The following is a 27,869-nucleotide window of genomic DNA, read 5'->3' as shown; positions in this document are numbered from 1 at the left end:
TGCAGGGAAACCAGAGGATGTGGTTTGGGCTGTCCCTGAAAAAGCTCTCTATTTGGTGTGGCCGGGTATTTTCAGGGGAGGCTCAATGTGCGGAAGGGGAGGCTGACCTCTCCGTCGGGGCTGCTCCTTAAAGTCAGGCCGCGCTGTGATAGTCCAGGAACAGAATGAGGCCGGCTGACGCTCCAGGTTTCATCTCTATCACAGCGGTGAGGCCACAGGGCTGCCTGTCAAGTTTCTAAGTCTCTCGTCCCAGTTCAGTCTGTAACTCATGGTGCGATGTTAGACAAGACACTTCATTCTCCCCAGGCCCTACTTAGCAATCTGTAACATCCGCCTCCCTCTCTCAGAAGGTGACAGGGGGTGCAATTAATTTGCATCTGCCAAGTGCTCAGAGGTCCCCAGCCACCAGCCGCTGGGGAAATCACTGGCTCTTCCCCACGCGGACTGAACCTGTGGTTTTGCAGTCAAGCTCCCGTGTGGTTGCTAAGTGGGTAGAGTGGTTTTCATGATTTCACATTCAGGCTCCTGGAGGCTACTCATTTCCTTCCCGTTTCTTTTCTTCTTCTTTCAAAATATTCTTTAAGAAAAAATTTTAAAAATAGGGAGCTGCGCTGATATAAATAGCAGCCACGTACCCAGCATGGAACAAACAAATATTGACTTATTGTTTTGCAATGAATGATTTTTATTAACCTTTCAAATACTTTTATGTAACAGCACACCTTGAGTTATCCGTGGGTTTTAAGCCTTGTTTGTTTTTAAAATAAAAGTAGTAAAACATTTGTGTATCCCCCATCCCACCCATTTGCCTTCCTCTAACTCCAGAGGTGACACTGCCGTGGACATGCGAATGTGTGCCTGCGTGTGCCCGTGTGGGTGGCTGCGGTTTCTCCCCGTATATAACAGAACTGAGCCAGAGGAGGACGCGAGTGGCAGAGCGGGGGGCGTGGAGTCGGGAGGGCCAGGGTTGGAGGCCGGCCTCGGCCACTTTGGCCTGTGCCCTGGGCTTCCCCATGTGTAACCGGATAATGATCCATTCAAAGCGTTGTTAACTCGGAGACCGTGGCAAAGTATCTGGCTTAGCAAGTGGGAACTAATGTATTTAGCCATTTATGTTGATCATCTCTTCTTTTTTTTTTTCTCTTTGAGAGCAAGGGTCTTGCCCGTAGCCTGTATTAACTACCCTTTGTATTGTTTACACACCTCCTCACTAAGTGTAGAAGCCTATCACCTGTTTCCTGAAGAAACGGTTGCCCTGTGTTCCCGTGTCCGTGGTCCCACCCTGCTCCCAGCCCCAGTGCAGAGCCAGCAGGGCCGGCACAGGAGAAATGATGTTCAGGGAACCCCAGTGACTCCGGGGCAGCCAGCTGAGGACATTGGCCAGGCTCTGCTGTCATCTCTTCAGGCCACACAGTGACTCCATATGATGGTGGCGGTGGGGGTGCAGAGCCACCTCCCTGCACTTGATTTTGTTAACGGCGTGGGTTTTACCGTGTAGATGTTCCAGGTGCGTATTTGAAATGGTTTAATGCTCTGTGTCCTCTCCACGGTTTAATGCTCATTTTGCAGTGATCCTGCCGGCCCACCGTGGTCGGGATGTCTGCCGCTGACAGAACATGGGAAACGCAGGACATAGGGCACACAGGGAACAGAGGACACAGACACAGAACACAGGACACAGGGCACACAGGACACAGGGCACACAGGACACAGGGAACAGAGGACATGGACACAGAACACAGGGACACGGGCAGGACAGGGAACACAGGGACACAGGGACACAGGACAAAGGGGATACAGAACATGGGACACAGATACAGGACACAGGACACACAGGGTGTGGGGAACACGGGAAACAACACAGGGAACACAGGACCGAGGACCCTGGGAACACAGAGCACAGGGACAGGCAGGAAAGGGACAGCAGGGGGCACCAAAACCGCACGGTTCTCCGGGAGACGGAGCCTGGGTGAGCGCCAGGCCCTCAGACTCACGCTTTGTTTGTGAGTCTGTTTGCTCATCGCTCTTTCCTGAGATTAGGCCGTTTCTTTCCACAGCAGTTCGATGCCACGGAGGCACCGCAGAGACTGCTCTTTGTGAAAACAACGAAGGAGCCAGTGCCCCTCTCCTGCACCCCTCGGGCTCCCCTCCTCCCTGTACTCTTCTGAAGAAGAAGCAGAAAGCTGCCCGGAGATTGCAGGAAGCCGCGGAGGGGCCTGCGAGGGCTCAGCGCTCAGGGCTCTGCCTCCAGCAGCCGAAGCTGTCACCACACACAGAGCCACCTCTTCATCCTTTGATTTGTATCTGTCCACCTTTTTTGGTTTTTAAAAAATACGTTTTTATTGATTTCAGAGAGGAAGGGAGAGGGAGAGAGAGAAACGTCAATGATGAGAGAGAGTTATTGATCAGCTCCCTCCTGTACGCCCCTCACTGGGGACAGAGCCTGCTACCGGGCCTGTGCCCTGACCGGGAATGGAACTGTGACCTCCTGGTTCATGGGTTAATGCTGGACCACTGAGCCACACCGGCCGGGTGCATTTATTTATCCTAAGTCAGGAGCTGTAACCACACCCCATGTGGTGGTACTAGGAGGGGGGGCCTTCGGCAGGTGATCAGGTCATGAGGGAGGAGCCCTCATCAGTGGGACTGGTGAGAGCTCCTTGCCCCTCTGCATCTGAGGACTCGGCGGGAAGAACGCGAGGCCCTCACCAGACACGGAATCTGCCGGCACCTGGGTCTGGGACCTGCCAGCCTCCCTCCAGAACTCTGAGCGTTTGTTGTCTGAGCCACCCGGTCTCTGGTGGTTTTGTGACAGGAGCCTGAATGGACGAAGACATGGGGCAAGACTGGAATTGAAACATACTTGTCTAAGCCCTGTTGTTTGCTGTAAGGGCTTTACGATATTTTAGTTTACATATGTTTGGGGTAAGAATAATCATAATTTCAGGGCTAGGCACTAGACAGAGGTCAGCTAATCTCCATCATTTACATCCCACCTCTCCAACTTTGACACAAATCAGCCTCGGTTTCATCCTTTGCAAAAGGAGGTGGTGATACCCACCCCTTGGCTTGTTTTGAAGATGAAAGGAGATGGAGCTGGTGACACTTTAGCTCAGCATCTGAATATAGGAAGTGCTTGATAAACGGCGGTTATTGCAGTGATCAGTATTATATGACCCAGCGGACTCTGGATGTGAAGATACAAGGGACGAGCGTGTAATTTACTGAAAATCACTCATTTTGTTGACGGTGGTTTAGGTGAGGAGAGCGAAGCAACCTTGTTATTAGCGGTATTGTTATTACCGAGTATGACCATGATGCCTCCTGCTGTATTACTACTGATTACTGTTACTATTGCTATTTAGCTTCTCCTAGGATTTCCGTGTGCCACTTAGGGTGGGAGAATACTGCTGACGTATTTATTGCACAGAGGAAGGACTGGGTGAGGTTTACCTGGTTTCTTATTCAGGGTTTTTGATGGGGCCTCTTTAATCTCTGATAGGCCATGAGCCTCTCTTTACCCCTGTCCTGCAGAAAGGACTCTGAGCAGATGACAAACCCAGAGGGTGAGATTTATAACAACCCAAAACTGAGGCAGTCCAGGGCGAGGATTTAAGGTGGGAAAACAGGCTGCATTACACCCAGGATTCTCACTAAGAAGGAACGTTATTGAATTACACCCCCGTGACAAGTATTCTTCACCCTGTATAGTTCTCATTTGAGGCTGGCACAGAAAGATCAGTGTGAAAGATACTAGAGCTGCACTTTGGAGAGAAGGGAGGGAGGTTAGGAGGCCCCCTAGCATCTTCGCACAGGGGCTGGCCAAGTGGGGGACAGGCCCTGTCTGGGAGAGAGCTCCTGGCACGGGGGTGGGGTGGGGGGTGGGCTGGCAGGGCCTGGCTCTTCCCGCGGCCACAGAGTTCACCCCAGCTCGCCGTTGGCACTCCTGCCATGGCCCTCACTGCAGGAGCATGGTGTCAAACAGCCTCATCTATGCTCGGATCCCGGCTGGCAAGTTCTATTTTTGTAATGATACAAAACAAAAAAGGAATATTCTTAGCTACATGCAAAATCTTTCTCCTCCCTCCCTCCCTCCCTCCCTCTTTTCTTCCCTCCCTCCCTTCTTCTCTGCCATCCCTTCCTCCTTCCCTCCCTCCTCCCTTCCTTCCCTTCCTTTTAACTTCACATTATACTTTAATGCGCTTCATCCCTTCCTCACTTTTCCTTCTTTCCAGCGCTAGGGTTCTGTTTGTGGTTGAGTATACTTCCTCTCGCTGGGGTGGAAAATGGAGTGTGTATGGACAGGTCAGGGCTTCTGTTTCCCCCCTGATGCTGTGCTGTCTTGATTTAGGACTGAGGCCAAGGTTACGTTTGAAGTACGTTGAATCTGTGACGCATTTCCTCTAAACGAAGGGGTTCGAGTTTTTTTTGTTTGTTTGTTTGTTTTAAATATATTTTATTGATTTTTTACAGAGAGGAAGGGAGAGGGATAGAAAGTGAGAAACATTGATCAGCTGCCTCTTGCACACCCCCTCCTGGGGATGTGCCCGCAACCAACGTACATGCCCTTGACCGGAATCGAACCTGGGACCCTTGAGTCCGCAGGCTGATGCTCTATCCACTGAGCCAAACTGGTTAGGGCATGGGTTCGAGTTTTTCTGGAGCTGTTGGATTCCTGCTGTGTTTTCTCCCACATAAACCCTCCGCTGCCCAGTTGTTCTGTATCTGGTCTTGCTAATGCAAGTGCCCGTCTTCTGCTGTGCTAGCTCATTGCAGTGGACATGAACGACAATGTTGTGTGTTTGCTCATTTACTTCAGTTCTGACATGCTAACCTGAGAATGTCAATGGGAGGCTTATCCCTCAGGCTTGAAGAATTGTGACTCTCAACCCTGGCTGTGCCTACGGAAGGCCCCGATTCTCGAACCTGCACCCCCTGGAAGTGGGTCACTGAAGGGTCCTCCCAGCCTCCCTCCGCAGATGTGGCACAGGGGACCCTCTTAAAGAGCAGAACCAGGTAGTCAGACAGGTGGTGAGGGCGCTCACTCACCGCTAGGGCACGAGTCCCTGTTGTTCTTGTCCAACGGAACGCAAAATAGGCAAAGGACTGCCGACATCCTATGCTGGTTCCCCCTTTCATTTCCAACCGGGAAATTCTATCGTGTCATCCTGTTGGCACTCTTGCACACAAGAGCACTGTTGTGTATGTTGGGAGTGCTTACATCTATCAGTTAGTCTGATGGGTGTCAAACTGTGACACCATCGAGACCTCATAGAGAGGAATCTCCATGACCCAGAGACCCTGGTATTGGAGCTAGATACAAAAGCAGAACATAGTTTCAGGTTGTCGATGACCGGATAGGGAGTGATTTAATTTTGCATGTACGTGGCTTAGTTCCATCATGTCAGGTAGAGAGGTTATTGAATGGAAGGCAGGGTGTGTAGATAACGAGAGGATGAGGGGTGGGTCATACATTTATTATTTCTGCCTTCAAGTATCCATTTCCTCTTCTTAGGATACTAGCACCCTGATTTTCCTTTGGAGAACCAGCCCCTTTCCAACCCTACGACCGTGTGGCTTACCCGCTTCCCTTTGGCCGCAGTGGTTGATTCAGAGATCAGCAAGGGACTGAGGGCCCAAGCCGTGAGATCTCAGTTCTGAACTTTTGAGGATCTCCTGGGAGAGAGAAGCTCCCTTTCCCCTGGTGTTGTTAAGGTGATAGGATATAAGCCGGGAGCCACTGGGAACCCCAGTCTTAGCATTGCCTGGGAAGTATCTGCCTACATGTAGCTAATTAAGATGAAATCAGGGCAGGAGATGGAGCGAGACCCAGCCTGATGTGTTCATCCAAGCACTGATGACAATTACACTCCTGTACCTGTTAGTGGCATGAGCCGAAAAGATCTTACATTTTGCTTGAGAACACGTGAGTTGGGTTTCTGAGACTTGCAACTAAGAATCCTACAGTCACGATCAGCTATGGGGAATGCATAAACACTTCCATATGCTTTCGGTATGTTTGCTTCTCTGCAGCTTTCCTTAACTAAGTGAGAGGACAGTAGCTTTTACTGAAATGCCTGACTTTCAGGAATTAACACTGTAAAGGGAAGACCCAGTTGAATACGTTCTTTCGTTTCTCTGGTTTGGCGTCCAACGCCTTAGAGCAGTGGCCGCCAACCATTCGGACCTCACGGGTCACCAGTGGTCCGTGGACCACCAGTTGGCGACCGCTGTCTTAGAGGAGTCGTACTACAGCACATTACTAACACGCTGCTGGGTGCTAAGTACCGTCCCTCCCAAGTGAAGGACACGACCTTCCGCAGTCAGCATTACGTCATTGTGAGTCGTCAGCTGGATCAGCCCATCGATGCCTGCATGTCACAGGATGGTGCTGTGTTCTGCTCTACACATACATACGTGCCAGCAGCGTGCTCCACTCGTGGGAGAGGGCTGAAGGCTGTCGCTTTGTTGGCCATCACCATTAGACCTAGGAATACATGGGCTATAGCAACACCAGTGGTGTTTGGAGGTTAGGATCTGCGAGCCTCAGATTCAGACTGAGGAGCAACGGGGTGGAACAGTGAGATTAAAGAAGGATGATTCCTGGGAGTACAAGTGGAAGCCAAAGGCTGAGAAGAGGAGGTAACAGGAAAGGAGTCAGAAAGTCCAAACAGGAGTCGGGAACGGGCAGGACAGAGGAGCTAGGCCTGCTTTCAGGAGACCCTGGGCAGGCCTGCCATATCCCGGGGGGTGAAGTCTGTGCTGCTCAAGGCGATTTTGAAGGGTCTCCCTGAGCCCTGAGCTGTCTCTAAGGCATCATGAGATGCCTGAAGAACTCAGCAGGGTTTTTCGCATCCTCCGCTTCAGCTGCTGGAGCTGTGCGTGACGTCACATGGTTCAGCTGCTGGGGCTGTGCGTGACATCACATGATTCAGCTGATGTGTGCGTGACATCACAAGGTTTAGCTGCTGGGGCTGTGCGTGACATCACATGGTTCAGCTGATGGGGCTGTGCATGACATCACATGGTTCAGCTGATGTGTGCGTGACATCACATGGTTCAGCTGATGTGTGCGTGACATCACATGGTGCTCTAGGTCAGAGACCAGGATGGGGGAACAGCAGATTAGCTTAGCCAATTACCTCTCCTGCTTTTTTCTGTTATGAATGTTTGTGTCTTATCTTCCCACCGAATCTGAAGTCAGTACTCCTCCTCAGCACCTGGCACAGTGTAGACCAGGAGCAGGTGCTCAAAGAAGCTTGAGGGGCTTGAGTGTCACTAGGTGTGTGGGCGCGCTGAGTGTCGGGTAGGTGCCCGGAGGGAGTGAAGCCAAGCCCGGCACAGGTCTGCCCACTGGGGCCTGTGCCGCCGAGGGAGGTGCACGAGGGGGCTGGAGCCTGCTGTCAATCCTGGGGCTGACTGACATAGCGAGCGACGGCTTTTATTGACCGCCCACCTGTTCAAGAAATCCTGGGAGCCCCTAAGGTAATTTTTTAATCTTGATGAGAAAGCACTGTTTCTTCCTGCAGGAGACCCGACCTTCATTCCACTAAAGCACCGGTGAGATGGCTGTTGGATGAAATTGTGAACTTGGCCTCATGGTTGTCACTAAGGCAACACAGCCTAAAATAGGGACTGATGCTGAGTAAAAGAAGGGCTGGTACTGGAAAACAGGTGTTGATAGCAGGTTCTGTTTGATGAACATTTTGTTACCAGCAGCTCCACTGTATTTATAGCACAACATGCTTTACTAAAAGCTTATGATGGATGTTAGATGGAATTTCATACAATGTGGTTTCTAAAAAGTCATAGAAAATGGACCTTGATGTAATGTTAGGCAATAAAAACAGGTTACAGTACAGAGAGTTTGTAAAAAATTATATGTATGTATATATGTACACATAAACACAAGCACATGTATACATTTATCTATATCTATATCTATATCTATATCTATATTTAAATCTGTATATCTCCATCTATATCTTTATCATCTATATCTCTCCTGACATGCACACACACACACACACACACACACACAGAGAGCAGGGGAATGCCCTATGTCAGGGGTCCTCAAACTTTTTAAACAGGGGGCCAGTTCACTGTCTCTCAGACCGTTGGAGGGCCGGACTATAGTTTAAAAAAAAAACTATGAACAAATTCCTCTGCACACTGCACATATCTTATTTTGAAGTAAAAAAAACAAAACGGAACAAATACAATATTTGTATTTGCATGTGGCCTGCGGGCCGTAGTTGGAGGACCCCTGCCCTATGTTAATAGCGGTTAACTTTTAGGCTATGGGATTATAAGTGGTTTGGGTTTCTTCTTTTGTATTCCCAAATGTTCTATAAATGATTATGTATTATTTTCTACATGACTATATGTTTTATGGTCGGAATATGAAGACAAAAATTGTTTTAAAAAAACGGATGAACTGAAATTGATAAATGGTAAAATGTATTTGATAATGGCCCAGATGGGCCATGTCACAAATATCCCGCATTTTAGAGACTACCCACCTTGTGTATGGTCACCCAGGAAGCTAGCGGTGGGATTGAGAGTTAAGTGCGGGGAATTTTGAGGTTCTTTGCCATCTTCCCAAGAACCCTTGCCCACACACCTAAGGAAGACAGACCACTGACGTCACTGACTTCATGGTGTGAGTGTAGCTCAGAGGGAGAGCGCTGGACCCTGCAGGGGGCAGTCTTCCAGGGAAACATCTCCAGGCAGTTCTCGCTGCTCCCACCTGAAATGGGAGAGCGGGCGAGTCTGATTTGTCACAGGGCCTCATGAATATTGATCACCAGCTTGTTTTAGTTCAGAGCAACTGTTCAGCTTTGTTCTTCCTCTGCTTGTGTTGCACTGGGAGCCAATCATTTATTGGCACAGAGAAATGGAGTCTTTCCACTTTGACACATCAATCTGTGTCACCCTGCTGGCATATTTATTTCTCAGTATATTTGCACGAAAGCATGTATGCAAAAGAAAGGGTGGCAGAAGGAAGAAATTGAGGGATGTGTGGTGGATGGATGCATATTTATATTATTCCATCTTATCAGGCCCGGGGTTGTGATGCGAGGCAAGGGTACTATCCAGTGGTCACCATTATCGAGAAGAGCCGAAACCAGTTTGGCTCAGTGGATAGAGCGTCAGCCTGCGGACTGAAGGGTCCCAGGTTCGATTCCGGTCAAGGGCATGTACCTGGGTTGCAGGCACATCCCCAGTAGGAGGTGTGCAGGAGGCAGCTGATCAATGCTTCTCTCTCATCGATGTTTCTAACTCTCTATCTCTCTCCCTTCCTCTCTGTAAAAAATCAATAAAATATATATATATATAAAAGGAAGAAACCAGTGTCTTGAAGACGTGCCACTCCGAATCATCAGAAGTGCCTCTTCCAAACTCACACCGAACCTCAGTGAACTTATGCTGCCCTCCAAGGTGAAGCTCGGACCCTACTGGGTGGAGACTGGCTGGGACCGGACAGAGGGAACTACGGGCGAAGAGGTGGGGAGGCAGAGAGGAGGGGTGATTTTCCAGTGCCCATTGGAAGAGTTCTCTGTGTGGACTCCATGGTGAAAATAAAGAACCACTGACCTCTAGTTATTCCTAACCTGGTGAAAAAGAAAACTTCTGGTAATGGATTCTACCTTCATGTCCTCCCAGGTGTGATGGGCACAATGAGGGATTAGAGAGATAATCCTACATTTCTACATCCTGATGGAGGCATAGGGGCCAAGACTATTTCAGCCAAAGTTTACCGGGGGATCCACAGAGGGGAGCCAGTTTGGCACTGCTGAGCACCGGCTGTGTGCCGGCATTGCTGGGCGCCTGAGTTAGGTTTGAGAAAAGGTTGGACTTCAGTGACTTGTAGAGGTGGAGAGTAGAAAAGAGGACTTTCCAAATAGAGGGAAATGTTCTTGCAAAGTCACAGAGTTGGGATAGAGACTAGAGCATTAGAGAGGGCATGGGGGACCAAGCTGGCTAAACTTAGGGGTTTACCTGCTGTATTAGTTTCCTGTGGCTGCTGTAACAAATTGCCACAAACTGGGTAGCTTATGACAACAGAAATTTATTCTCACAGTCTGGAGACCAGAAGTCCAAAGTCAAGGTGTCGATAGGGCCGTGCCCTTTCTGAAGGCTCCAGAGGGGAGTCTGCCCCATGCCTTTCTCTTAATGTTTGGTGTTTCCAGCAATCCTTGGCATTCCTCACTGTGCAGTTGCAACACATCAATCTTTGCCTCGTGGTCATCACATGTGTTGTCCTTGTGTCTGTCTCAATGGCTCTTCTCCTTTTAAAAGGACCCCAGCCATATTGGATTAGGGCCCACCCTTAGTCAGTGTGGCTTCATCTTAACTCCATTACATCTACCAAGATCCTGTTTCCTAATCATATTCACAGGTACCAGGTACCTTACAGGTGCTGATGCAGTTAGAACTTCAACATATCTTTTTGATACAATTCAACCCATAACATCTGCTAAGCAATTAACAGGTGATTAGTTATTATTTGTTGAATGAATAAATAAAATGGATGACCTGTACGATGTAAGGTGTGCACATGGTTAAGTAAGATTTAAAGGGTCTTAAATGCCAAGTGGAAGAGTTAGGACAATGGTTTACCTTGGGTGGTAAAGCTTCTAATTGAAATGCTGGGTTGATCTAATAGGGCCAGGGACTAGCAGTGATGGCGAACCTTTTGAGCTCGGCGTGCCAGCATTTTGAAAAACCCTAACTTCACTCAGGTGCCGTGTCACATATAGAAATTTTTTGATATTTGCAACCATAGTAAAACAAAGATTAATATTTTAATATTTATTTTATATATTTAAATGCCATTTAACAAAGAAAAATCAACCCAAAAAATGAGTTCGCGTGTCACCTCTGACACACATGTCATAGGTTCACCATCACTGGACTAGAGAGTTATAGTTTGAGATTTAAGGATTTTAGATCTTCAGTCTTTCTAAAGGTGTTACCAGATTTTTGTCCCTTGATGCTATTAAAAAAAAAAAAAAGACCGTTAAAAATAGCATTTGCCAGCTTGGAAACCTAAGTAGCAAGTCTGTAGTTTCAAAATGGAGGTTATTTTTCTTGGGTTAAAGTATTTGAAAGTAGCAGTAATGGACTCAGCTGAGAAAGCAAACAAGGGAAAAGCCAGCGGTGAGACCTCCCTGATGGTGCGGTCATTTTCTACAACAGTCTAAGTGGAGCCTCCATGATTACATATCAGCACCACAGACAGCGCCCTCCACCTGCTTCCCAAGTCTTTCAGAAGGAGGACCCATTACATTACATCTCTCGCCTTTCGCAGCTTCATTAGAGGGGCTGATATTTGGCTCATCAGTAGCACCGAATCTGTAATAAACAAGTCAGAAGGCTGGTTTCTTCCCGAGTCCTCCATATCGGTCTCTCAATGGTGGGCACAGGTGCTGTGCTGGCAGATGGTAGTCAGCGGCAGGCAGCGGGCTTTGCGGATTCAGCCTCTTTGGAAACAGGCATTCATGAATACCTAGCAGCCTGTGCTTCCAAACCCATCTGTTAGGAGTGGAATTGTGCTCCTCCAAAAGATACGTTGCAATCCTAAATGCCAGCACCTCGGAATGGGACCTTTTTTTTTTTGGAAATAGGATCTTTGTAAATGAAGTCAAGATGAAACCATTAGGCGGGGCCATAATTATCCAGTATGACTAGTGTCCTGATAAGAAGAGGGCAGTTTGAACATAGACACCAAGAGAACACCATGTGAGGGCAGAGACATGGGGAGGAGGCCACGTGAGGGCAGAGACACACGGGGAGGAGGCCACGTGGGGCAGAGACATGGGGAGGAGGCCACGTGGGGCAGAGGCATGGGGAGGAGGCCACGTGAGGACAGAGACACCTGGGGAGGAGCTCATGTGAGGGCAGAGACACCTGGGGAGGAGCTCACGTGACAGCAGAGATGGTGAGAAGGCCACGTGAGAACAGAGACACCTGGGGAGGAGGCCACGTGAGGGCAGAGACACCTGGGGAGGAGGCCATGTGAGGGCAGAGACACACGGGGAGGAGGCCACGTGAGGGCAGAGACACCTGGGGAGGAGCTCACGTGACAGCAGAGATGGTGAGAAGGCCACGTGAGAACAGAGACACACGGGGAGGAGGCCACGTGAGGGCAGAGACAGAGATGGAAGTGTTGTAGCTCAAGCCAAAGAAGCCAAGGATTGCCAGAAAGTGCCAGAAGCTAGAAGAGGCAAGGAAGGAGTCTCCCCTACGGCTTGTAGAGGAAGCATGGCCCTGCTGACACCTGATTTCAGACTTCTGGCAGACCTGTGAGGGGATACATTTCTGTTGGTTTAAGCCCCCAGTCTGTAGTACTTCGTTATGGCAGCCCCAGGAGACAGACACACTGTTCCTTTCATCAGGTTCACTTATGCCCTCGTATTCCCGGGTTAATTTAGCGAACTAATTATTTGTAAGGTATTCGCAGTTGTTGGTGGCACCACGGGGTGCAGGGGAGCTGCTGAGTACTGCATGCTCCGGACAGGGGCCTGGTCTGGCCGGCCACCACCAAGGTACTGAGGAGAGGTGAGTGGACGGGAGTAAGGGAACTCCTGGGGATGGTGAGAGACGGTTACTGCCAACTGGGCTATAATAGAAGGTGCCATGACCGCTCTTAGGCCCGAAGGAGGCAGGGTAAGCACAGTTCCCAGAGCCAGGGAGGGCAGTGGCTGTCGGAGATGGCTACCTACCAGGATCTGTAGAGGCACATGACTGTCCCCTTCAGCATAGCGGGGAGGAAGCCCGGGGCATTGTTCCCCTACCCTTTGATTCCTATTAGCTCCACCCAGCCAGCAGTTGGAGGGCAAGAGAGTCTGTGGACGCTATGAAGGTTGTTTTTCTTGGGGAACAAGGAAGGGTGGAGAGTAAGGTTCCCAGAAAGGGGGTGGGTGTAGGGAATGTGTACCGATAATGCCGGGCGGGGCAGGAAGCCAGCTGTCCACAGCCCACTACCCGTCTGCAACTTTGGTTTGCCTATCCAAGGCTGTGCCTCGCATGAAAGTTCCCCTTTCAAGCCTATGTGCATGTTGGTGGTACCTTTTTGTTTATTTATTGTGGGAAACGGCTGTGTCTTCATGCCAAGTCCCATAGAGATTATTTTAATTCTCGAGGATGATGGGCAGAGATGGAGGGAGAGGAGTGCAACAGACAGCGGGGGTCTTGTTAAATCAGAGGCCAGAGTTGCCAAAAGGAAAACACCGGCTTAGGGATGAGGCAAGTCCCATGCGCGAAGGAAACGCAGAGGTGAGTCCGCTTCTAGTCAATGGAGAGCGTGAGCTGGAGCAAGACTTGGGAAGGTGAGCTGCATCAACCCCCAAGAGAGATCAGTGCAAGGAACTTCTGAGTGTGAGAATCAGGGGGAGCAAAATAGTAGCTTCCTCCAGGGTTTGGTGAGAAGCAAATGAATCAAACTTGGACAAGTGCTCTTTAGCTGGAAAGCAGGATGCAGAACAGAAAGTGTGTAGCGACAGTTCCAATAGCAGCCACGTAACGTGGGCCACAGGGAGATGCCTGCACAGGGTCAGCCAACCCGATGGATTGTGTGGCGACGCATTGCCAGTTCCACCCATAACAGGCGAAAGGGACTTTATTTCTTCAACGAAAGGTAGAGGACCCAGGTTACAAAAGTAGGGCCTAAGAAGAGAAATCAGACACATGAACTGAGAGGGAAAAGTTTGCCACTTCAGCTTTGCCAAACTCCCGGATTTGTTCTCTGCTTAGTTCACCCCTGGAGGTGGTAGTTTTTGGTATCGTAACTGCCTGCCAAGAGGAGGTGCGTCTGAGTCTCTTAGGAACAAGTATATGGAGGAGAGCCAGGGGCCGGCCTCACATTCCTAAGGAGAGACCCTGACTCGTTTGTCTGCTGTGGCCATAGCAACAGCAAGTAGCATCTCAAATGGCTTCCAATTGGGGGAGTTTCCCAGTCTCAGTCTCCCCAGGCTTCCTTCCTTCAGCTCCCAGAACGCTCATCTGGCTCTTCTCACCTCGGAGGCTTTCTGGTTCCTTCTCTGCTCACCCTCCACATGGAGCTTTCCTCCAGGTTTCATCTCACTCTCTTTTCTCTTCTGGCTCAGGTTCCCCTCCTGGGGGTCCTACCCTATACCCACTGCTGAATTTCTTGTGGTGAGCACAGACTTCCAGGCGTCTCCTGGACATCGTCACATGCATCTCTCAGCAGTCACCGCAACGGATCGCATTTAATCCGACCCCTCGCTTTCCACCGTAGTCTTCTCTTGCCATATTGACCTGTCATGGCTATTGGGACTTCGACCCTCGTTGTCACTGGGCTGGAAACCTCAGTCATCTTCCGTTGCTTGTTTTCCATTCTCTCTAGATTCCAGATTCTCTTGGCACCCAAACAATCAATTACCAAGGCCCCCACCCCCATCTTCCTTTGACCTTCCTTCCCAATCCATTGGTTCTACTCTAAGTAGGTACTTACTAATGCTCCTCTGGACTGTTCCAGTAGATTTGACCTAACATATTTCTAGCCCATTTTCCGTATTCTTACATGAGTTATCGCCCTATAACAGGTGAGATAGTTTTACCCCCTTAAAATCTTCAGTGGCTCTTTCTTGGCCCAAAGTGTTTGGTTCAATCCCTGGTTGTGGCTTTAAGACCGTCTAGATTTAGCCCCAGCCTACCTTTCTGGCTTTATCGCCCATCGTGCCTGTCTCTGCACCCGTCCTTGTCCCACTGCACTCCTCAGCCTTCCCTGAACTTGCCTTCAGGCCTCTGTGTTTTCACTTGTACCGTCTCTGGAATCTTCCTCCCTTCCCTTCAAATCCACCTCTGGGTGTAGCTTTCCCTGAGCCTCCTAGTGGGGGGAATTAACCACCCCCCCACTTTACCTTTCCACACTCTTCTGCTTACTCCTCTGCTATAGTCCATCTTGCCACTTTGCTTTATACTCTAGCTAATTGCTTTCCCTCCAGACCACGAGCTTCTCAAGGGCAGCCACTGAATTTTATTCACCTCTGTATCCTCTGAGTTTAATTCACGTCTGTATCCCTGTGGCCCCATCACGCAGGGCTCCACACACAGTGGGTTCCCAATGTATGTTAGTGAGTGAATGAAAACTATTGAGATCATACAGTGTGGCGCATTGAGAGGCTGGCCTTGAAGTATATATCATCGCTTCAGAATTTCTGATCTTTTCTTCACCGAAGTCCGAAGTTCAGAGGAAGATAATCTAGTTACTGGAGAAGTGGCTGATGCGGGGTGGGGGTGGAGGGGCGTCTGACAGGAAGTGCAGCTGCACCCTCATTTCGTTCTGCTCCTGAGGTTTTGTCTCATCGCCTTGACTTTGTATTTCAGTTGGGGAACTTGAAATGTAACCAAAATAGTTTCTTCCATGTCACCCAATAGCAAGACTTTCTAAAACCCTTCATTTTCACCCCATTTCTCTTGAAAACCAACTCCGCTACAAAGTGGGGCTAATTCAACCGCCACCCATACGGATGTGGTTGTGAGGATGACTTGAAATGGGAATTTTTAGACTCTCCAGTGTGTCAACAAGTTAAGCACTTCATTCATTTAAAAAATGTAAATAAATGCAGCTGCATCTGGCTATATGAACAATAAAAGTGAGATCGTGCTGCTCAGCCAAGTGAGAGGATGCTCTAAATTGAGAGAGGCACCCAGCTCTGAGGATAATTTAAGGAGCATTAATAAATATATTTAGGAAGCTCATGCACCATACATAACTCATAACTCCAGCTCATCTTTTTATCACTCGGTGAGCTAGCAGAATTCATAATGACAGTTGAAGACAACAAATAAAGGACTGGCTGCTTCCCAAAACCAATTAAATAGTGAGAAATGGAAGTCACATGCATTAAACATGCATGTTGAATTTTGCAAGACTATATTTAAAATAATTACATAACTTTGTATTTCTCACTGGCATGTTTTATTGAATTAAGCAGAGTTCAACTTTCAAATATGAGATATCCAGAATTCAGCTTGAAAGTCTGTTTGTTTAAAGATATAATGCATTTTCTCATAAAAATGCCATTATAAATGCAATTAGGTACCCAGGCTGCCCACTAAAGCCACTTAAACTCGTAATATTGATGCCATATTGTATCTTTGCAAGAAAAATTAGTAAGAAAGCATTTCCACTGCAATATTAGCATTCGTGTAAGTAATTGAATCTCTCATCCCAGAACTTTGATCAAGAAAGGTTTTCATTTTTGCTAAACGATAATGCCTGTAGAAAATAGATTTAATGAAAGGAAAATAAAAATATAGATTGGTACTGTAGTGAAGAGGATGAAGGGAAATTTGGGCCTTTCCCCAGGCCTTTACATTTGATGCTATCGGTTCTTTACGACATTGACTCCCACCTGCAAATGTAGGACCTTTTTTTCCCCTCTTCATATGGCTGTATCCCTGGCACCACTTTAAACCTATCTTTCATCATTAGGGTCGTTTTTCTTTGGCTCACAAATGGAAGAAAAAGGAGCCAAAAGGGAAGGACATTTTCCTGGGGTAATTGAGCAGAAGTTCCATGAGAGGAAAGAGGGAGAGGGGTGTGTGCGCCTATGAAAAATAAGTTTCCTGCACGAAGAAAATTGAGCTGAGCCAGCCAAAATGCCCAATTCCCTTTAAAGAAGAAGCAGCTACTCATTGGATGTAGGTTTCCCTGCTGGTCACGGGCCATGCTGCTGCTTCCTGAAAGGCAGCCCTGCCACAGAAGCAAGCAGAGAAGCCACAAGCACACGGTGCAACTGGCTTTTCCCTTTTATGGGATTCTCATAGATCGGTGGTTCGTAGCTTGTAGATTTACTGTTTTTTCTCATTGGCAACTTTGAATTTGATAAGTATTTTTATGATTTGTTTCCTTTTCATTCTCTGTAAACTGCAATATCCTTTTTTTTCCTTAAAAAAAAATAGTTGTATCTACCTCTCACCCTCCATCACCATCCCCTGCAATCCAACTTGCTACCCCTGTTTGGACTCATCAGACCTTTCTCCAGCCAAGAAGACTTCAATGGCTTCCTGTTTTCTCCACACGTTGAAACTTTTGCACCAAGTGGCTCAGGACCCCCATGGACACGGCCTCACCCTTCCTAGCCAAACCCATCCCTGGTCCATGTCGGTGCCCAGCCCTGGCTGCTCCCACTGCTTGGAATGCCTTTCCTGCAGCTCCTCCCAGGGACTTCACTGAGAGCGGCAATGCTCTTAGGCTTGTTCACCTCGCTACCCAAGACCTAGAACAGTCACTTGATTGGCTGATTGATCGTAGATGCATCGGTCACATGAGAAACCCGCTGAGTCTGGTCACTATAATTTTTGCAACCAGCAGGGTCAGATGTGACATCTGACTTTTTAGCTCGAGTGGCTCTGTGGATGTAAGGGACAAGAGATTCCCGTTTGCTGTGGTAGAAGCTTTGTGGTTCTCGAACCCCAACATCTGCTGAGATATTAAAGCCCTAAGTTTGTCTTTATTTTTTCTGTGAACTCACCAGTGTGTTCAGAAGCAGCTGCACAAACAGAGCCTTTATATTCATCATCCCCATCAACATGGTCATTTCCATCCTCCCCTTGGTCTCCTCGAGCTTTGCCTTCTATGCGCACTTTATCCCAAGCAGCCAGCAGTGATACCTGAAGTGACCACGTGCCCCGCATGCCCTGGACCACTGCCGCCCCTTGTCCATTGCATCTCCCCCCCCCCCCCCCTCCCCCGTGAAGTCAGCTCAGACAGCCAATCCAGAGCTCTGTCTCTGAATCAGTTTCTTGGGGCTATTTTAGGAGCGGAGCATTAGTGTAGTTGGGAAGCAAAAACAACTCTAGTGTTTTTAAACAGAGGGAATTGGACACAGGAAATTGGTAACAAAGGTCTTGGAACAGTGGAAGCGCACACAGGGGGCGGAGGTACTCAAAGCCTGGTCCTTTTAGAGCCACTCTGCCACTCGAGCTGGGCGCCCAGGGAACACGGAGTCCTCAGAGCCCACGTCTGCTGAGGCCGCTGCTGGACCTGGCTGCCAGGTCAGGGGCCCGGGAGCCCTCCCTCGCTCCTGCCATCGCTGCTGCCACCACGATTATTGCTTTAGTCATTGCTGTCACTGCCCCGTTGCTGCTGCTGCTGCTGCTGCCACCTCTAGAATCACAAAAAAGATGGCTTCTCCCTTCCTCCTTCTTTCCAGTCTCTTCCCAGTGGTGATGGGGCAAATTTGACCCAAGACACAGCAGGACTCTGGACGGAGCACGTATTTTTAGCAACAGCGCCTGTGACCATCGTAAGCCAGAAATAGACATTCTCCCACTTCTTCGGACTGCTGGAGTGGTAATTGATAGCCGGAGGAAGGGTGAGGACTCATGGGGCCTACCTGCGTTCATACCTGCCAGGCTGTCTGCATGCTGCAGGGTGAATGAACAAAAGGGTATCGATCTCCACAAATGCAAGATTTCCTAACAATTGCAGACATTCCAGCCCCTCTGGCAACTTGACAAATGACCGGGGAAGAACACGCAGGGCCCTGTGATCCTGCATTGACCTGAAAACAGTGCCAGAGGTGCCCGACGTTAAGACACGCTCCCTTTCCCTTCTCTTTCTTGGGCTTTGCCTGGTAATTGCTCCAGAAATATCCTAAGAGAGGCAGTGCTGAAAGTGACCTAGATCCCCAGAATCACTGGATTCCAGGGCTGGAGGGGCGGGCGGCCTCAGATCGGAAGGAGGGTCTCCTCTGGTTCCTCCGACTGACCGTTGAGTCCAACTGAAGTTTATCAGAATTCAGATGTGTCTCGATTGTTCATTTCAACTGCGATTTCACTGCTTTATCACTAATTACTGAGAATTCAGAAGTCCCCACAGAATTGTGTTTTTTATCATTGTTGATCATGCAGTGCTCTTCTGGAAGGAAAACCCTTAGCTAGGAAATGACGGTGGTTTCCAGCTATTTCTCAGGCTATCCAAGTGCGATTTAGTAGAACTCCATCTGTCCATCCATCCTTCCATCCATCCATCCCAATAGCCATCTATCCTATGAACCATCCATTCACCAAACCTGTTTTGAACACCTGCACTGATCACCCTCCATCAGACTGTCAATGAGGTCCCATCGCTGATGGAGGGGAGCATGATTGCCCCTGGCGAGCTGTAAGGATGCAGCTCTCAAACATTCCTCTGGGAGAACTGGACCACACCAATGGAAACAAACGCATTGGCCAGGTAATCTGTCAGGCATCTGCCAATTAAGGGGGGAAGAGTCATTTAAAAAAGGAAGACGGAATGGGGGGCTGTAGACAGGAGCAATCAAGGCATTGGAGACAGACAATGAAGGCTAAATGCGTGAATCACCAATTAAAGGCCAAGGGTGAAGGCTGCAGCCAGATGGCAGAATAAAGCCGAGCCCCAGGCCCAGATCTGAATGATCAGAGTAGCAGTGTCCCTGCGGAGGTCAAATTCTCAATTTTGTCAAGTCTGCTACAAGGTCAGGGCCTTGAGTGGGGCAGACTGACATCCTGAGATATGCAATGGGGACATCTGGGTGGATAAAAGATTGAATCTCTAGATCGCTTTGACCCTCTGGGCCCACAGAAGTAACCCACCCCTCTCTGTGAAAGGCCAGCACTCTCTTTTACTTCACGATGGTGCCAGCAGGCCAATCAACAGGGTTGGGCCCTAACATAGCCTGGCTGGGGAAGTATGGGGCTGCTGAGGGAGGAAAGTCTGGTCCCTAAAGGAGCCACACGAGTACCTATTGGCAGGAGCTGGGAGACGGTGCGGATATGCTGCTAGAACGGTTCTTGGAAGCTTGGGAAAAGCGATGGGTCATGTTAACGGAAGTGGAAGTGGAAATGCTGTGGCAGACAGTGAAAGAAGGGACCAGGAGGCTCGGGGAAGTGGGCGCGCTAGCGTGGAAACACTGTCTAAAGCTGGAAACTCAGCAAGGACTGCATTTGGTGGGCAGATCTGAGAGCACTGCTACCAGAGCACTAAGGTAGGAAGAGAAGGCGCGCCAGCATCGCTGAGACGCTCAGCGGTGACTCCTCCACAGGCCAGAGCTGCTACCACGGAACTGAGTTCTCTTACAGAAGTGGAGATGGTAGACTCCCCAAACCACAGAGGCCAGGAGACAGCACTTATTTGTCAAAGCAAGACGGAGCCTGGTTATTGTTGTAATGAGAGACAAGGTTGGAGTGGTAGCCACGGGGACCAGATACTTCAGATGGCTTACAGAACACGCGGCAAGATCCCTAGGGGCGAGACAGACGGGAGCCACGGATGTTGCTCAATATACACAATCAAAGCAATCCAGATGGGTGACCCGGAGGCCGGGGCCCCCTGTCACAGTTGAAAAAGTCAGAATCTTTTGCCTGCTTCCCAGATAGGAGCCAGTGTTCAGACCCAAAACTGATGGAAGAGGCCCGGTTGCCGTGGTCTCTGCCATCGAAGGACCCCGCAGCAGCCGGGTCCTTCCCCACTCCTTCCCCACAGCGACCTATTGCCATTTACGTGAGTCACTAACTGCTTACTGGGGGGAGGACATGTTCTAACATTTCAACGCAAGCTCAGTACACGGTCGGAGTTGCAATTGATTCTTTGGGACCCAACGTGTTACCAGGGCTCTCTGTAAGACTCGGGGAGCAAATGGAAGCCAGGTAATAAACGCAGGCTGGCCCATTCTGCTCACAGCATCCATTACAAAGAGGCACTCAGCGACCAATTAGGCGGAATGACTTGGCCACTTGGTATCAGCCATCCGCTTTCACTGGTCACGTCCGTGCTAGCCGGCAGTAAGGGGGTGTGTCTCTGTAGAGAACTGAAAGACAGTAACTAAAAGTTGATCTGCTTTTTATCACCACCGCCTGCTGGCAATTCTAAACATGCGGTAAAATGCCCTCCCTCCCCCCAGCAAGCTACTCCCTCTCTCCCCCCTTCATGAGCCTCTGGTGTGTAAGGGTTCGGGAAGACTGAGTACAGCCCTCTTTGTAAGCAGCCACGGGGGTGAGATGCGGGGAGGATCCCGTGAAAGGATGCTTTGAAGAAGACAACTTTTCCTGTTTCACACTCTCATTTGGACCCAGTGCTGCAGCTTCTGAAAGATGGCAGTCTCCTTTTCAGCTTTTGAAGTCAGTTAATTATCCTGCTGTGAGCTAGTCAAGTAATTAATAAATGTTAACATTTGCATGTCGTTTTATTTAAGAAATAAGTGTCTTTGAATGAAAAAGCGCCTGCCAGCTTCCCCATTAATTATCAGAGTACTGAAACACTTTGCAAGGTGGCACCGAAAGTACCTTGGTAAAATGAACCATCCCTCGTCTCTTGCCAGTATGAGTCACGGTGCCATCTTTGCTGGCAATTCCAACAGCCGGGCAGGTGAGGAGAAGGGGGCCCTCACCTGGCAGGAGCAGAGGCAGAGGCAGCTTGATTCTGTGCAGTTGGGGTGTTAGCAAACAGGTTTGCTGCAAAGGATGTTTCTATTAATAATACCTTCTGTGTTCCACCTCTTTTGTCTTTTTAAAAAAGAGATAAAAATGCTTCCTTATATTATGAAATTAACTTACTTGTGATTGGAAATGGGGTGATAGCATTGATTGGTCTGGGTGACAGCATATTTCTTAATCTTTAGGGATGGTGACTTCACAGAAGGGGTGGAATGTTGAGTTTTAGGGGTTACAGATAAATTGCATTGCTGTTAAAGGAGAAAGAGAGATGATTAAAAAGTGAAGAGGTATATGTCAACGAGAAGGGAAGACTGTTATGAGTGGGTTGGCAGAAGGACAATGATACATTGAGACAGTTTAGATAGGGATACATACTGTGTGTGTGTGTGTGTGTGTGTGTGTGTACGCATTCTAGCCACGGGTAGGGTAGTGAAAAAAAAAAAAAGAAATTGGTGGAGGGAAAAGGAGAGCAAAAGAGGTGTGGAATCAGAAAAGGTCCAAAGACCTTTAAGATCCTTAGGATTGGCGGCCATTAATCCAGGCTCAGTCCACTGGTCCATGCTAATCATCTCCTGTGGCTGCAGCATCCAGGCACCATGGATGGCACAGATGTGGTGTCTGGAAAGGGAGCTAGACTTTGAGGTTTCTTTCCATTCTAGGATTGGACAGACAGGTGTTTATTTAGAAGAGCCAGATGGTTCAAGGGAGTTTCTAACTTTATACTGTTGGGTACCAGGTTGCAAACTAAATTTAGGCTCTGGCTGTCAGCTCTCCTGTTTGGCCCTGGATTGAGAATAGCCTCTTGCTTACCAGCCATCTGGTCCCCCCAAGTCTCTGCTGCCGAATGACGTCTTCCTACAGAAAGGGTGGGACCTCAAACAAAATCTATAGGATGAAAGTATGTTTTTCCCACAGGGGTCTCCCCATGGGATCCTAGAGAGGAAGAGGGTCCCACATTGAAAGGGTCCAGAGGATGGGAGTCATATTTATGTTATTGATGTTTGATTTCATTGGGTGGGCTCCCTGGAGAAGTCATATGGGGCAGTCCATGCTGGTGCTTCTAGACCTTTGCTTTCTTGAAACTTTCTCTTCTCTACACGCAGACTCTGGTACTGAGTGTCCATATTAACGTAGCATCAGTAAATGTTCATATGTGCCTGCTGTGCGCAAGACACTGGTGGCACGAAGTGGCAGGAGAAACAGCCACCACCAGTTAGGAACATACCTCTGGTTTTCTAAGGCGACAGCAGAGAATGATGTAGCCTGAACCATGACATTGATTATTTTTAGGAAAAGAATCCATTATTATTTCTGTCAGGACCGTCTCTGGACAGAAGACTGTAACCAGGGCTCGGAGAGACTTCAAGACAAATCACAGTATAAACTTTCTCTGCTTCCCATTCTCAACTCCTGTCCCTGACGAACCAGCATTTTTATCCTCGTGAGATCAGGCCAAAGCGAATGTCAAGGGCCCATTGGAAGAAGGTAGGAAGTCACCAAATGGACCCATGTGGCCAGAGGCTGAATAGAATCGAGAGGAGACGTTACCACTTGGTTCGCTGGGAAGTCTAGAGTTAATTGTGGGGAAGGGGGGGAGGGCGTGGATGTGTGAACATTAGGTCCTTCCTTCTAAGCACAGATGTAGAACCACCTCCTTGCACACCTCACTGCACTGCACCTGCTGCCTGGCCCATGCGCCTGGGTGGGACCTGCACAGGATGCCTCTGACTGCCAGGAGGAAAACTTATAGTTGAAAGAAAACCGAAGACCTGCCTGGGTGGCTATGGCTCAGTGGTTCCTGACAGGTCTCTGGTAAGGAGAGCCCGCAGCAGCCGAGGTGCTGGTTGGGGAGGGTGGATGGTGGACCAAACAAGTGGTGGACACATCGCCCACCGCATCAGGGTCCTCTTGAGTCACATCTTACAAATGCCCCTGAGGCTGTGTCTGAGCAGATTTGGAGCTGAAAACTCCAGTTGATATAATTTGTCAGAGCTTTTCTCAGGAGCAACAGGCAGGCTATGACACTGGTGACCATTCCCCAAGAATGGTTTTGCGATGCTTGGGGGCTCCTTTTATATACAACAGGGGTCATGTGTGTGTATGTGTGTGTGTGTGTGTGTGTGTGTGTTTAGGGACAGCAGACCTGAGCGTATGTGTGTGCGCGCAGGGAGAACTCAGTGCAGACGGTTTTTTTCTTGCAGAAATTTTAAACAAATCTCATCATTGCAACTTCAGTTTTTATTGTCCAGTTGCATACCTGAGTCCTGTCATGTCACAGCCACTCCTCTCAGCCTGCATCATAGCTGCAGCCATGTGGGAGACAGAGGTACGGTGCCTGAGTCCTGAGGCTCCGCTCTTACAGCTGAGGCTGTGAGCATTTCCCGGCTTGTCCAGGGGGCTTACGGCCCAGTGATGGCGAACCTTTTGAGCTCGGCGTGTCAGCATTTTGAAAAACCCTAACTTAACTCTGGTGCCGTGTCACATATAGAAATTTTTTTGATATTTGCAACCATACTAAAGCAGAGACTTATATTTTTGATATTTATTTTATATTTTTAAATGCCATTTAACAAAGAAAAATCAACCAAAAAAATGAGTTCGCGTGTCACCTCTGACACGCATGTTATAGGTTCGCCATCACTGGCTTACGCCATGGGGAGCGCGACCCCAGCACTGACTCCTGCCTTCTCTGTTTGCTCTCGTGCCCTGCTCCTGTCCACCCCCAGGCCTGGCGCCGTGTGCTCCTGTGGCCGCCCCCACTGATTTTGCTCCATCATTTATCACCTGTTTGCTTCTTTCTTTCCCTCACGGAGCTGTGTTCTCCACGAGACAGGGACTGCGTTTACTTTCCCCAGCACAGAGCTGGGCATACAGTAGATGCTCAATCCTTGAGCGAATTAATGAACGCTTTCGGTTGTCATTTGCTTCCCTGACACTGCTGAGGTCTGGCCAGCTCACCTTCTTTTGCTCATTCCCTCCCTCCCTCCCTCCCTCTTCCAACCACAGTGAAAGCACACCCCTTGCCTGGCCTGGTTTTTTCTCCTCTTGGTTTTAATTAACTCAAATTTCTGTTGTTCATCTCTATCTCATACCTGGTTGCCACTTCTCTGAAGGCTGTTTGGATGAAATAATAAAAGCGTGTATGTGTGTTTGTGGCCCCCCCCCCCCAAACTCATGATGGTTATGGAAAGAGAAAAGCAGAGTTGTAGGGTCTCTTTTCCATTTTTGTGGGAGCAGAGGCTGATGGCTGTGTTTACTCTGCCATCTTTAACCAGCGCCCTAAAACTCGTTGAAATTAAACAGGGCCTCTTCATAGGGAAAATATTGGAAATCATGGCTCCCGCTTCCTTACTCCCTGCTTCCCCTCTGGTGAAAACCTTGAACTTCTGTGTCCGAATTTCACGGGTCTCTACTATCTGCTAGTTAATCTGACTGTTCACTGGTACAAATAATAACCAGACACAGAACAAAATACTCATTGCTCTTGAGACTCCGCTAAGCCCACAGCACCTAATGTGAAGATGTCAGAGAAGTAAATTGTACCACTCTTTTGAAAACAATGCTCTGGTTTGCATCACGGGGGAAAAATAATTGTCTTTCTTATGAGCCCGTGATTCTATTATTGACTGGTTGGCTTTTTAAAGGTGACAGGCATCATTTTTCTCTTCTCGGAAGAGGATTTGTTCAGGTCATAGTCAGCTCATGTGCTTTGCTGAGGATCTTTAGGGATAACATTTGAGTCACTCAGAAACCTAGAATTGGAGAGATAGACTGTTCGGAACCAAATTACAACGGGATAAGGACTCGGGGAGCCTGCAGAGGAGGTCGCTGGAGCTGCCTGTCCGGGTGCCTTCTGACACCTCCGGGATGAGGTGCACAGACCAGCAGCAGCTTTAAACATCTCTCCGCGCAGATGGGGGGGAGGGGTGCACGGAACGGGTGGCACTGACATCAGGAACTGGGCAGAGGGGGAGAATTCAGGAAACTGGTTCTTCTCGGGGTGAGCCGTGCATTTTCATTCATAAAGGCAGCACTCTCTGGGGCTTTCTGCTTTTATAGCTGAGGGCTTGGGGTTCTTTTCTCCCCTCTCTTTGTGCCCCCACCAGCAGGTCCTGGTTTATTGATTTCTTTTCACTGCTCTTCACAGTGATGGCTGGCCAGAGCTGGCCAGGCCTTGAAGTGTGCTGGTGTATTAACATAAAGTTTTAGAGGCAAGTATTTGTGCCTCAAAAATACAGGAGACACCTGAAACCTATATGATCCTATTAACCAATGTCACCCCAATAAATGTAATAGAACCATAAAAAATGCAGGTGGAGACAGATGTGGCTACGTGTTCTTTTGTAGGGTTTGATTGCAACAAGCATGTTACATAAAAATAGAAAAGAACAAAACATAATACTTTTTTCATCCAGACATAGCTACAAACTATATATATTGATTTCAGAGAGAAAGGGAGAGGGAGAGGGAGAGGGAGAAACATCAATGATGAGAGGATCATTGATTGGCTGCCTCCTGCACACCCCACACTGGGGATCAATCCTAACCCTGACCGGGAATCAAACCGTGAGGTCAGTGCTCAACCACTGAGCCACACCGGCTGGCTTTTAATCTAGTAAAATAGTGGTGATGGATATTGAAGTATCTGGGGTGCAAATACCTGGGCGAATCATTGCCGAACTTCCTCTCTACATATATGAGTCATGAAATGGAAGAAACTGTATTCACCCAGGGGCGGGATGCGTTTGGAAGGCAGATTGTGAGAAGCCTGTCGAGGTCAGGGTAGGGGACCCCAGATGACTTGCTCAGGAGGCGAAAGGTGTTCCCGAGGACTGCTGAGGAGGATGAGTCCTGCTAAGCAGAGGCCCTGGTTTTGCTGAAGACTGAGATGATCAGGTCTCTAGACGTGGAGGTTAGAAAGCTGCCCCTGTGCCTACCCTGCTCTTAACAACGGAGCATGGAACAGACTGTGGGATCTCAGAGGGAAGGTGGGGGTGGGTGGGTGGGAAGAGATCAACCAAAGACTTGTATGCATATATGCATAGGCACCGACAATAGGGTGGTGGAGGCCTGGGGGGCAGGGGCGGGCTATAAGGGGTCAAAGGAGATAAAAGGGGATGTCTGTAATACTTTGAACAATAAAGTTTAAAAAAATAAAAAAAAAAAGCAACAATGGAGCAGAGGAAAATTAGACTTTCTTTTTTCTTTTTCTTTTTCTTTAATATACTTTATTGATTTTTTACAGAGAGGAAAGGAGAGGAATAGAGAGTTAGAAACATCGTTGAGAGAGAAACATCGATCAGCTGCCTCCTGCATACCCCCCACTGGGGATGTGCCCGCAACCAAGGTACATGCCCTTGACCGGAATCGAACCTGGGACCCTTGAGTCTGCAGGCCAACGCTCTAGCCAAACCGGTTAGGGCTGGACTTTATTTTTTCATTTATCTATCCATTATTTCAAACATCTTTGTTGAGTCCCTTCTCTCTGTGTTACTGATGTATCACTGGGGTAGGCAGTATGTGCCGGAGGTAACAGTAAACACGGCACATCTTCTGGGGGCGGGGTGGGGGGGGGCGCGGTCGGTGGCCTCCATAAATAGATTGTGAAGAATTCAAAACTCACGCACATACATTTTTAAAAACATGAAACTTTAAAGAAACTGTTCTGGGTCACTCGAGTCTCTGCTCTGACATCCCCCCTCCATTAGACTATGTGCTTACCTTCCCCAGGCACACACAATGCGTCGTGAGAACTCTGAGGACAGAGCGAAGCTTTTGGGCCATGGACAGGGTCATGAACGACCAGAGAAGGCTTTCTGGAGGCAGGCCTTGAGGTGAGTCTGGGGGGGCTGGGAGGACCTGGGAGGGAGTGATTAATGATGGGTGTTGGGGTGAGGGGGGCCATGCCAGGTGAGGGGATGGCGTGAGTCCCAGCCCAAGGGCGGAAAGCCAGCCGGTGGATCCATGTGGCCGAGCTACCGAAGAGGGAGGGAGCAGGTCTGAATTGCACCTGGGGAGCAGTGGGTGAGAACCAACTGTCAACTCTCTTGTTGATGGTTTGGGACATCATCAAAGAGGTGCTTTTGGGAGGTTAACTGGGGAGGCTGTGCCATGCAGAGGTGGGTTAGACCCCTGTGGAGCCTTTTAAACTGTCCAGGCAGGGACCCCCGGCCAGTAGAGGTTCCGGTTCAGGAGGTGTGGTGTGGAGCCCCGGAAATCCATGTTCGGAAAAAGCTCTTCAACCATCTTGTTTCATTCCCTGGTTTAAAAAACACACACCCGGAAACGGGAGGTGGTTGCAATAGCCTACTTTCAATGTAGTGGAGCTTGGGTTCAGGGCAGTGGCGATGGAGAGGGAAAGGAAGGGCTCAACTGGAAAAGACTTTGTGAAAGGAGAATGAGGACGTGACTTGGTATTAGAGCTCTCCCTGCTTCCA

The 27,869-nt window shown here is 48.9% G+C and overlaps 1 protein-coding gene across 10 annotated transcripts in view; it reads left to right on the top strand.

Annotated features, from left to right (window-relative positions):
• CNIH3 (cornichon family AMPA receptor auxiliary protein 3) overlaps positions 1–27,869 on the top strand; it is a 119,738-nt gene that overhangs the window by 39,403 nt on the left and 52,466 nt on the right. For 3 of the 10 annotated variants that reach the window (XR_011469368.1, XR_011469363.1, XR_011469373.1), the window contains one exon: positions 27,163–27,266. The exons of 1 other annotated variant lie outside the window; for it this stretch is intronic. The gene's annotated coding sequence lies outside the window, so the exon portion shown is untranslated. 6 more of the 10 variants (XR_011469367.1, XR_011469369.1, XR_011469364.1 and 3 more) reach the window with 6 other exon arrangements.

Source organism: Myotis yumanensis, unplaced genomic scaffold (genome assembly GCF_028538775.1).
Source record: "Myotis yumanensis isolate MYYU_CA2020_CCGP unplaced genomic scaffold, mMyoYum1.0.hap1 SCAF_22, whole genome shotgun sequence".
NCBI lineage: Eukaryota > Metazoa > Chordata > Mammalia > Chiroptera > Vespertilionidae > Myotis > Myotis yumanensis.
The sequence above is the reverse complement of the archived record's forward strand: the minus strand, read 5'-3'. Positions and strand labels throughout refer to the sequence as shown.